General features: G+C 40.5%; 1 pseudogene; it reads left to right on the top strand.

Annotated features, from left to right (window-relative positions):
* Nucleotides 1-10,462: 10,462 nt before the first annotated feature.
* Nucleotides 10,463-11,194, top strand: LOC147433873 (secreted RxLR effector protein 161 pseudogene; annotated as a pseudogene).
* Nucleotides 11,195-11,422: the final 228 nt, after the last annotated feature.

Genomic DNA, 11,422 nt, shown 5'->3' with positions numbered 1-11,422 from the left:
GCTATATGTAGTTGTCTCATGATGGGTATATAACATCATGTGGCCTTAGGGACACAATGAGTTTGTATACATCCTTTGGACTTAGGTCCGTAGATGCTATATGTAGGTGTATTTATATGATTATATATATACATCCTATGGCCTTAGGTCCATAGACATCTATACGTAGGTGTTTCATGATGAGTATATGAACGTCCTACGGACAAAAGGCCATAGGATGCTATACGTTGATGTTTCTAGATAAGTATATATAGATCTTATAGATTTATGAAGACACGGTACTATCTATTTGTGTTTTGTGGTGGTCTATATATGCATCCTATGGACTTTGGGCCATAGGGTGCTATATATAGTGATTTCAAAAAGCTAGAGCCCGCCAAGACATAAGGGGGTACGTATGAGCCGCACGATATGCCACGTGTTGCATCCACATTGATTGATCATATGCCATGTGGTGTATCCACAACCATTGATTATATCTAGAGATTGTATCTCAAGTAGTTCTATGGATGTACATCCATATGATATGTTTACGTCTTTGAAGGGACATAAAAAACAACGGTATGCACGTATCGCATATCAAATGTGTGATCAAATTTCATATGTGCACCTTTACAATCCTCTTCGCAAATGTGCACCAGCACCTTTGCAACCCATTCTAGTATATGGCCTCCTCGTTTAAATACTATTTGTATAAATATGTGTATGTTGCATGTATGCTCACACTTTCAAAACACGTCAATTAGTGTGCAACTGCACGTGCAAAAAAAAAACCAAAAATTTTTCTTTTTCTTTTTGCTTACCCCAAATTTTTGTTAAAATGTGTTTTCAAGTCTTCGATCAATACTGCACAAAAAAATATCGCAGTTTTTTTGAGGAAAATTTCTCTAATTTTGAATGCTTCTTAGTGTATTTTTCAGGCGATTTTTGGTCTTGGGACAATGATTTCAACCATGGGTGTCATTCCACTCGTAGCGAGACGACATGGGCACTGACAAAGTCTCACTCCAATTTTTCAAAAAAATCTATACTTGTTTTTTTTTTTGCAAAAAGCTCTCTAAGTTTCCAATCCTTTGGTATGACTCTCCCCCTAATAAAACAATTATAAACCCTTCAAAATTCAAAATAAAAGAGAGCAGGAAGTTATGGTTTAAAATTTGAAAGTCAAATTTTGAATTTTGAATTAACAAAATTGATTAACCTTATCTCTATATCTCTCTTTCTTTTTGAAACCCTACCTTGCTCTCTCGAACACAGCTCTCTGTGCGCTCCCTGCGCCTCTCCTAAACACCCTCCACACGCGCTCTCTACGCCTCTCCCAAACGCCTCTTTTGTGCCACCTCTAATCCGTGCCCTCCCTCCCTATTCCTCGAAGCGCCTCGAACAAAGAGCGCCCCTCTGTCGCAAAAGGTGCGCCTCTTCTCCCAAACAAACAGCACCTCACGCTGCCCTTTGCCGAACAAATAGCCGCCCTTTGCCACCCTCCGTGTTCCTCTCAAGCGTGCAACATCTCATGACATCAAATGCACGTGCAATTGCACACTAATTGCCTCCTTGAGCCTCTCTCTTAAACATGCAGCATCCTGTGGTGCCGCCTCTTTCGCCTTCTCTCTCCCTCTCTACACCTCTCTCCCAAACACCGCTCACAGGTAAGCTCAATATTTTCTTACATTTATTTACCTCTCTCTATAAAATAAAACAATAAAACAGTAAAACAATAAATCAGTAAAACAAAAAAGAACTAACCTTTGTATTGTACGCTTTTTGTTGGTGTAAGAGAGGTCCTAGAAAGAGGAAATGTGGTAGGGGGTGCCTGAATGACGATGCTACAAGTAAACCGGTAGATATTCATGCCCAAAATTCAAGGGACTGCCTGCTATATAATGGGGAGAGATGAGAAAAGGGAGAAAAATAGTTATTTGGAGTGAGAGAGAAAGGAGAGGAAGAGAGACAAACAAAGGAGAGGAAGCTGAGAGAGAGGGAGGAGAGGTAATAAGGTCAAATAAACAATTTAAATCAGAGAGAGAGAGAGAGGGCGGGGGAGAGAGAGAGAGAGAGAGAGAGAGAGAGAGAGAGAGAGGGCACCTTGTGGCCCTGGGGCCATAGGGTGTCAATGTAGAGCATAGAGGGGTTTAGGGTAGCATAGAGTACACTTGAGCCCTGGGCCATAGGGTGTCAATGTAGAGCATTTAGGTTTTTTTTTATTATTGGCATGGAGGATGACACCTTGTTGCCGTAAAGCAATAGGACACAAACCTAGAGCAATGGTGGTTTCTTATTAGCATATGGCACAACTGCCATAAGATGCCAAGATAGAGCATGGAGAGTTTTCCCTAGTATACAACAAACCCTATGGCCATAAAGAGAGCACCCTATGGCCCTGAGTGTAAGATCCCCAATTTTTGGGTCTCTTCTAAGAATAAGAAAAATAACTTTCAATATCTATTTCCTTGAATTTTGGTTGACAGAATTGAAAAGTCATAATTATGTCGGATGTTACAGTATGGCGTAGTCTAGCTCTACGATTTTTATTAGTCGGTTAGATACTGTTGGATGGTCAAATTTAATGTAAAAATTGAATGGTAAGTGGGAGAGTTGACCACCAAAAAGCAAAGGCTTTTTTTTAGGAAAGAAAGAGTGTTTTTTGTAAAAAAGGAGGAGGAGCTTAGTTTAGGACTCTTTTCTTGGAAGCCAAGCTTCTTTTTAGAGTCTCTAAATTGTGCATCAAAATCCGTGTCCTTTGAAAAAAAATGAAAATCTACGACATGCGCAAACTTGTCTCTCCTTGCCTCACTCTATTTTTAGCTAGTGCTTTTGGTCTTGAGAGCCTATATAAAGACCTCTCTTCTTTCACTTTGAGGAAGATAGATACACTCTCAGACGTGGAAGCTTTCTTGCTTTGACGTCAGAATTACTTATCTATTATACGGAGTGGTGCAAGCTCTTCATCACCATCTCCATAAACTCTTCTCTCTCGTGAAGAAGAAGAAGAAGGATACTCTCTCTCTCTATTTGCTTATTATCTTCTCTCTTGTTTCACGATGTACGTGCTCTCCGAAAGTTTTCGTGACAGATACCTCTACGTAGCTCTCATCACCGCCCTCTTTTGGCAAAGCAAGAAGCCTTTCAACAACCCCTAATAGATTCTAAAGCACAGTGAGAAACCATAAACTCCATAGTCATCATCTCTCTCTTTATGTCGTTTTTCTGTGTAGTCACCCTCGCGGTGATTGTTTTTTCATATACGAGTGCATGTATGGATTAACCAAGTACATACAAGGTTATCTCATGATTTTTTCATCATGTTTTACATGTTGATTTATGCACATGATGCGTTATGGTCACGCACGTGCATAAAGAAGCGCTTTTTGTTTCACCTCGTAGAAGCGGTAGGAATACTATTTTTGTCATAAATCACAAACCGTTATGAATCAGCCCAAACCCTTTATACCATAGATAAAACACATCAATTAAAACATTTTCTCTCTTATGTGTCACGTGAAAAACACGCACGAGTGAAGAGATATGGTCAAAAAACAGATTGCTGCCCACTACACAATCAAATTTTTTTACTCCAGGCTCCTTGGAGAACTACTATATAGATTCACCGGATGGGCAAACCCACTTAATACAATTGAAAATCTTGATAAAACTTGATGATAAATGAATCTAGGTTTCCGTTATCACTTCGGGAATGCGAGTTATTAATCACTCTAGTATCAATTTTACCTACACGCGTAGGAGTGCTATCAAAGGGGGATACCATATGACGTCGTGAGTTAACCGAGCCGTTTTGATATTTTTTATGGTTTGTTTTGGTGAGTTGATTTCAATTATTAGATGGCCCTAAACTTACATGAAAGTATATGGTTAAACACTCCGAACCGCATAGGCAGATATGAATAAAGTGACTTTCTTTTGGGTTTACTGTTTGTTGTGTGAGTATCATATGGTCAGAGTGACATGATGGAGTGATAGTCTATATCATGGATCTCAACTTGATGCATTGGTTTGAGGTTCAAATACTTTCATTTGCATGTCTTGCAATCTCCCGAAAATGTCAGTACATTATGTTAGAGACACTAGGATTTATTAGAGACTTCCGAAATACCTTGTAGACTTTTGAAAACCCGAAGTTTTGTGATATCAAAATTTGATTGATTTATTATTCCTTCTCCTAATTGCTTCTCATCTTATCTTAAACGTCTATTCTAATTGATTTAAGAACTTCGAGTGAAATAGAATATCTTGCTAAGTATGACCCTTGTTGATATTGTGCAGTAAGTTACCATGCCTCCTAGAGGAAATGCCACTACTGCTAACACAAATGCACCTATTGTTTCTCAACACACCATCATTGATAGAGACATCGATGCTATGCTTCGCGAGTCTCAACTTGAAAATTTTAGCGGGGAAGGCAAAGATGTAGGCAAGATTCTTGAAGATTGGATTGAGCGCATGGATGACTACTTTGATTTGGCTCACTCATCAGCAGTGAACAAGGTTATCATTTCTAAGTTCAAACTGGAAAAAAATAGCCAAGTGTTGGTGGAGAGACCATTGCACAGAGAACAATGTTGATCCTAATGCTACAACTTGGGATTATCTTAAGACCCAACTTAAGAAGAACTATCAAAACAAAGTTTATCAGTCAGACTGTATAAATGAGTTTCTTGATTGTACTCAAGGGACCAGAGATATGGAATCATACTACCAGCATTTCTTGACCCTTGTCAAGTATGCTCCAGCAGGGATGACTCAAGAGGTTAAGATAGCTCGATTATGTCAGGACTACATAATCCTATGAAGACTAGGCTCCAAAGTCTGCACCTTACCAATTTTGCAGATGTCCTTGATGCAGGAGAACCCATTGAAATAGAGTTATCTACTACCAGAAAGAGGAAACTAGAACCTGTTTCTGTTCGTGAAATCAAAAGACCTCGTCCAAAGGAGGAACAAAGATTTGGAACTCCACAACAAAGAATAAAGAGCTTATTACATATGAAAGCTAACCAGGATCATTTATGCTACATTTGTTTTGATCCTGATCATCAATCCAGGGATTGTCCCTTTAACAATTCAAGCTTCACAGGATTGGTGGACAATTATGAACATAGAAATTTCAATCCGAATCGGAATTATGGAAACTTTAGACCCAGGCCATCAGCAGTTCAGAGGAGCTTCAATCAGCAGAACTTTAACCAAAACTAGAGACCACCTCAAAACCAGGGGAATTTTAGACCAGGAAATCCGCCTTTTGTTTGGAACGTACCACCTATCAACAATAACAACAATGGGAATGTTAATCATCAACTTCGTCCAGGAGGAGCGGGAAATCAAAGACCTCAGGGAAGACCTCAAGCTAACAAAGGTCAAGGGGCTAGAGGTGAAGGAAATCAGACAAACGTGTATGTTCATGCTAAAATTGAACATCAAGGAGTGAATGAACAATTTTCAATTATTCAAACCCCAGCGGAGTATCAGGTAACCGTTTTACCCTTTTGGTTGATTCAGGAAGTACCCATTCTTTCATATCTCCTAAGTGCATCAGAAACCTCATTCTGCCTGAACACCCTGATACAGACCTTACAGTAGAATTAGCTACGGGTAGGAAGGTTAGATCTTCTACTTTAGTGGATAATTTGAGTTTTTCTTTGGATGGTCATAATACTTCTGCAAACTTCATAGTCTTACCCATCAGAATTTACTATGGAATCCTAGGGATAGATTGGCTTAAAACCAACAATGCTTACATACATTGTAAATATGCTTCATTGATTTTTCAAAATGATCAAGATGCTAGAGTTCCAGTTACTAGAAAAAGAGGGAAGCCTAAGCTCAAACTAGTCAACTTTACCAAACTTATGAAGAGTCATAGGAAGAATGAGAGGATTTACGCAGTAAAGCTTAACCCTAAAGAGAGAAGATAGATTTACTTGAACCCGAATGGATAGCAGAGTTTGATGATGTATTTCCCAAAGAACTTTCTCATCTACCGCCCAATCGTGATGTTGATCATGCAATAGAGCTTACTCCAGGAGCTCAACCAGTTGCTCATAGACCTTACAAGATGTCAGTACCCGAATTTGCGGAACTCAAGGAGCAATTAACACAACTTCTTGAACAAGGCTTCATTCGACCTAATGTTTCCATGGAGTACTAATGTCTCTTTGATAGGAAGAAGGATGGTACTATACGTCTCTGTATTGATTATCGTGGATTGAACCAGGTAACAGTCAAGAATAAGTATGCAATACCAAGGATTGACAAATTTCTTGATCGATTACATGGATCTTCTATCTTCAGAAAGATTTCTCTTAGGTCAGGGTATTACCAAATCCAAATCAAGGAGAAGGACATACTGGTACTATATACATGTGGTAATGATGTGTGTAAACACACTAGGACCGTCGGGGCATTTATTCTCTCTTTAGGAGGTTTTTTCCCCCGTGCATTGTATATACACCCATCACTCTAGGGCTATCTATCATTCCATTGCATACTAAGTAACACACTCTCTATTGTGTGCCTTGAGCTTCCTTCGTCTTCTCCAAGTTGTGTGTGTCTCTCTGCAACCCTAATCCCAACAATTGGTATCAGAGCAGGTTACATCCTCCCGGGCTTAGTTGCCAGCTGCTCCAACACACGCCTGCTCACTTTCTCCGATTACAGTGAGGTTTGGCGAGCGTTCACAGGTCAACAAATATTTCGGACTCATTTCGGCCTCCGTTTCCACTACAGGTAGGTCTGCACATGCAATTTCATCATTTTGTGCAGAATTTATGTCATTGTCGTTTTCTGCATAACAGGTGCCTTACAGTCTTCTACGGTTTGTGATATATAGCACGTGTTGTTCCAGCTCCGTTTCTCCTATTTTTGGGCAGTTTTTACATCAGGTGCAACATTTACCATGGCTGACAACAACAACACAGATGTGTTCAAGATGTTTGTTGTTGAGGACAGGATGGATGGGGACAATTACCCTATGTGGGCTTATATGATGCAACATGTTCTTGTGTCAAACGGTGTCTGGAATATTGTGAAGGGCATTGATGTACGTCTTGGTTCTAAGGATGTAGGCGATGTTGAGGATGTTGCAGGTCTTGCTGCAAGGATTGTTGCTATTAGAGTTGTTTTGCCTACGGCAGAACAAGCTCGTTGGGATGTAAAGGATGCGTAGGCTCATGCATTGATTGCGTTGTCTGTGAAGTGTACCATTGTTCCTCACATCCGTTCAGCAAAATCTGCAAAATAGACTTGGGATATTTTGGCTGGTCTTTATGCAAGTCGCAATGAGGCTAAAATTGCTTTGCTGCATAAAGAGTTGGAGTCGAAGATTATGCATGAGGAAGATGATATGGACACTTTCCTTGCTAGTGTCAAGGATATAAATGAGCAGCTTATTTTTGCAAGTGAAGTCATTTCAGACAGTTCCCTAGTGCAGACTGTTCTTGATGCCTTAACAGATTCTTTTACCAGACTTTTTCTAGTACTTGGATACTTATGACCCAAGGAAATCCAGAAGTTGTCAAGTTTGATGCATTATGTACATTGCTATTGCAAGAGTCATTTTCCAAAAAAATAAGGACTAGGAAGCGTGCAGTTGAACAGGATTTTATTGCTTCGCAAAGAAAGGGTGGTAACAGCAATGCAACCACTTCTTATGGTTCTGTTGCGAGTGGCAAAACTTCTGTTCCTAATGCTTCTACTGGCAGCACTTCGTCTGGCAATTCTAGTGATAAGGGCAAAAAGAAGATGTGTTGCCATTATTGTAAAGCTAATGATCACTTGATCAAGTCGTGTCCTAAGTTGAAGGCCAAAGAGGCTAAGAAGAAAGAGGGTGGTTCCACTGCAAATGCTGGTTCCACTACAAATGCAACCATTGTTGAGTCTTCTGTGAAAGGAGACAGTGTTGCTGATGTTGATGCACAATGGGCTTTTAGCACAGAGTGCACTTACAATATTGTTGTCCATGATGCATGCTTGTCAATTGCTGCAGATTTACATGTGTGGTATTTTGATAGTGGTGCTACAAAGAACATTACCTTACATCGTGAATTATTTACCTCTCTCGAGTATGTCCCTCATGGGAATTCAGTCACTTGTGCCAATAATGCCTCTTATCCAGTTCAGGGAGTTGGAAAGATTGTACTTACTGCTGCAAATGGCAGTTCCTTCACACTTTTTGATGCACTTTATGTACCAGGGATCAAGAAGAATCTCTTATCTGTATCCGCACTTGCTAGACTTGGACTTGTAGTCAAATTTGTGGATGACAGATGTACAGTTCATGATCTCAGTGTTGGTGATGAAATCGTGGCATATGGGCTTTTGTGTTGTGGGCTGTATAAGCTCACTTTGTATGACAAGTGTGAACAAAATTTTCCAAATGCTGTTGCAGATTCAAGGGCTATTTCACATACAAAACTTTGGCATGCACGTTTTGGTCATTTTAATTTTGCCAGTTTGTTGCGTTTGCAAAAATCTGATATGGTTGCTTCTTTTTCGCCTACTGAAGCACCTATCAAACATGTTTGTGAAGGCTGTATTTTGTGTAAGATGTAGCGTTCTAAGTTTCCAAAAGATGGTTCAGTTCGGGCCACATGCAGGTTGCAACTTGTGCATAGTGATGTTTGTGGGCCCATGCAAACTCCGTCCTTGGGCAATTACCTGTACTTCGTGACTTTCATTGATGATTACTCCAGGCGTGCATGGGTATTTCCGCTTAAAGCAAAGTCCGAAGTTTTTATGTGCTTCAAACAGTTTCTTGCTATGGCTGAAAATGTCTCGAAATGTACTATGGGCACCCTCCGTCCCAATCGAGGGGGGGTTATGTCTCATGAATTTAATGCATTTCTGGCAAGTCCTGGGATAAAACACCAATGTATAGTGCCTTATACACCTCAGCAAAATGGTGTTGCTGAGAGGAAAAACAGGTCACTGAAGGAAATGGCACGATGTATGGTCAAAAGTCAAGCTTTTCCGCATTCTTTTTGGCTTGAGGCCATCATGTATGCCACTTATGTACTTAACAAGTGTTCTATGAAAGCTTTGCAGTCTATTACTCCATATGAATCATGGCATGATAGAAAGCCTTCTATTGAGCACATGCATGTTTTTGGTTGTTTGGCATATGCTTTGGTGCAAAAAACACAGCGTAGAAAATTGGATGATAAGGCTATCAAATGTATTTTTGTTGGTTATAGTGCTGAAAGCAAAGGTTACAAGTTGTATCATCCGCAAACAAAACGTATACTGGTTTCAGGAGATGTAGTGTTTGTGGAAGATTCTATTCAGCCCCTGCTGTCATGTACTAGAGACAGTAATGTAAGCTCACAAGACATTTATGACACTTTGTTACCTCTTTTCAGTGGTGGAAATACGAATGTAATTTCCAATGAGGCAAATGTACAGCCTATGGGGGTTTCTGAAAATGTTACAGATCAGCCTATTACTAATGCAGATGTACATGATGTACTCGATGAGGAAAGGGTGAAAATGAGCAGGCTAGAGGTATGCAAAATGGCAGGTGCACACTTTGCGTGACAGTAAATTGGATGCACCTTTGTCTAGTCATGCTCGTTCAGGCTCTCGCCATGCATCTTATGCATCAGATTGTTATGCTTTGGCTGTGTCTAGCTTACATGATGTTGAGGAGCCTCTGTCTTTTGATGAAGCACAGAATTCAGAAAATTGGATGGCTGCCATGCAATCAGAATATGATGCACTTATTGAAAATGACACATGGACTTTATGTGATTTTCCTCCTGGCAAAAAGGCCATTGGTACAAAGTGGGTTTACAAGTTAAAATGCAAGCCGGATGGTGAGATCGATCGCCATAAGGCTCGACTTGTTGCAAAGGGTGTTGCACAGCAAAAAGGCATAGATTATGAAGAGACTTTTTCTCCCACTTGTTGTATGTCTACTGTGAGTTTTCTATGTGCATTGGCAACTCATTTTGGTTGGGATGTACATCAATCAGACATTGTTACAGCTTTCTTTAATGGTGACATATTTGAAGAAGTTTATGTAACGCAGCCTCGCGGTTTTGTCATAAAAGGACAAGAGGACAAAGTGTGCAGATGTAAGAAGGCTTTGTATGGATTGAAGAAATCTCCTCGTGCTTGGTATGAGAAAGTTGACACTCATTTGGTTAAACGAGGATTATGTAACAGTCCAACAAAAAGCACATTGTATGTAAAGCGTGAGGATGATGTACTTCTCATTGTGGTTCTTTATGCCACTGATTTGCTGATCACTGGACCAAATGAGAGACATATTGCTGAATTTAAGGCTGATTTGAATGCTACTTTCAAGATGAAAGATTTGGGGCTGTTGCATCATTATTTGGGTATACAATTTAAGCAGTGTGATGGTGGTATTGCCTTGTGTCATAAAAGTTATATAGAGACATTGCTATGTATGTTTGGACTTCAGGATTGCAAACCTATTGCCACTCCCATGGAAACAGGTTTGAAGTTGAATCTACATGATGCTGGCGATCATGCTGATGTCACTCTTTACCAAAGTGTTGTTGGCTGCCTCATTTATGTATGCAATACGAGGCCAAATATTCAGTTTGCAGTCTCACAGGTCATCATATTTATGCATAGCCCAGGGTCTAAGCATTGGCAGGCTGTCAAGAGGATTTTCCGCTACCTTAGTGGCACTTTACATCTTGGCTTGTTTTATCCCAAGGGGGGATCATTGCCGCCAAACTTACATGCTTTTTCGGACTCAGATTGGGCTGGTTGTTTTGACACGCGAGTGTCCACAAGTGGTTTTTGTTTCATGCTTGGAAGTTCATGTATATCATGGTTGAGCAAGAAGCAACCTACTATGGCCACTTCGAGTTGTGAGGTTGAGTACAGGGCAATCTTCACAGCTACGGTTGAGTGTGTATGGCTCAGACGCCTTATGGCTGATTTGGGTGTTGGACATGACACTGCCAACACTATCTACACTGACAGTCAGAGCGCATTGGCAGTTGCGAGGAACCCAGTTTTTTATGCTCGCACAAAGGACATTGAGGTGCATTACCACTATGTCAGCAAGAGGCTCTCATTAGGAGACATCAGCTTGGCCTATGTGCCAACACGGGACAACCTTGCAGATCTTTTCACAAAGGCATTGTTTCATGAGAAGCTTGAAGCTTTCCGCAAAGCTTTGGGCTTACGTCCCTTTGTGGACTGATCATGTCCTGAGGGCATGGCACTTCCCTTTACTCATGTGCCAGCTCTCATTCACCGCATCACTCCAGGGGGGATTTGTTACCATATACATGTGGTAGTGATGTGTGTGAATACACTAGGACCGCCGAGGCATTTTTTCCCTCTTTAGGAGGTTTTTTCCCCCGTGTATTGTATATACGCCCATCACTCTAGGGCTATCTATCATTCCATTGCATAATATACTCTCTAT

This window comes from Adiantum capillus-veneris, chromosome 19 (genome assembly GCF_014529385.1).
Source record: "Adiantum capillus-veneris isolate H3 chromosome 19, ASM1452938v2, whole genome shotgun sequence".
Classification (NCBI taxonomy): Eukaryota; Viridiplantae; Streptophyta; class Polypodiopsida; order Polypodiales; family Pteridaceae; genus Adiantum; species Adiantum capillus-veneris.
Note: the sequence above shows the minus strand (reverse complement) of the source record. Positions and strands in the feature narration are given on the sequence as shown.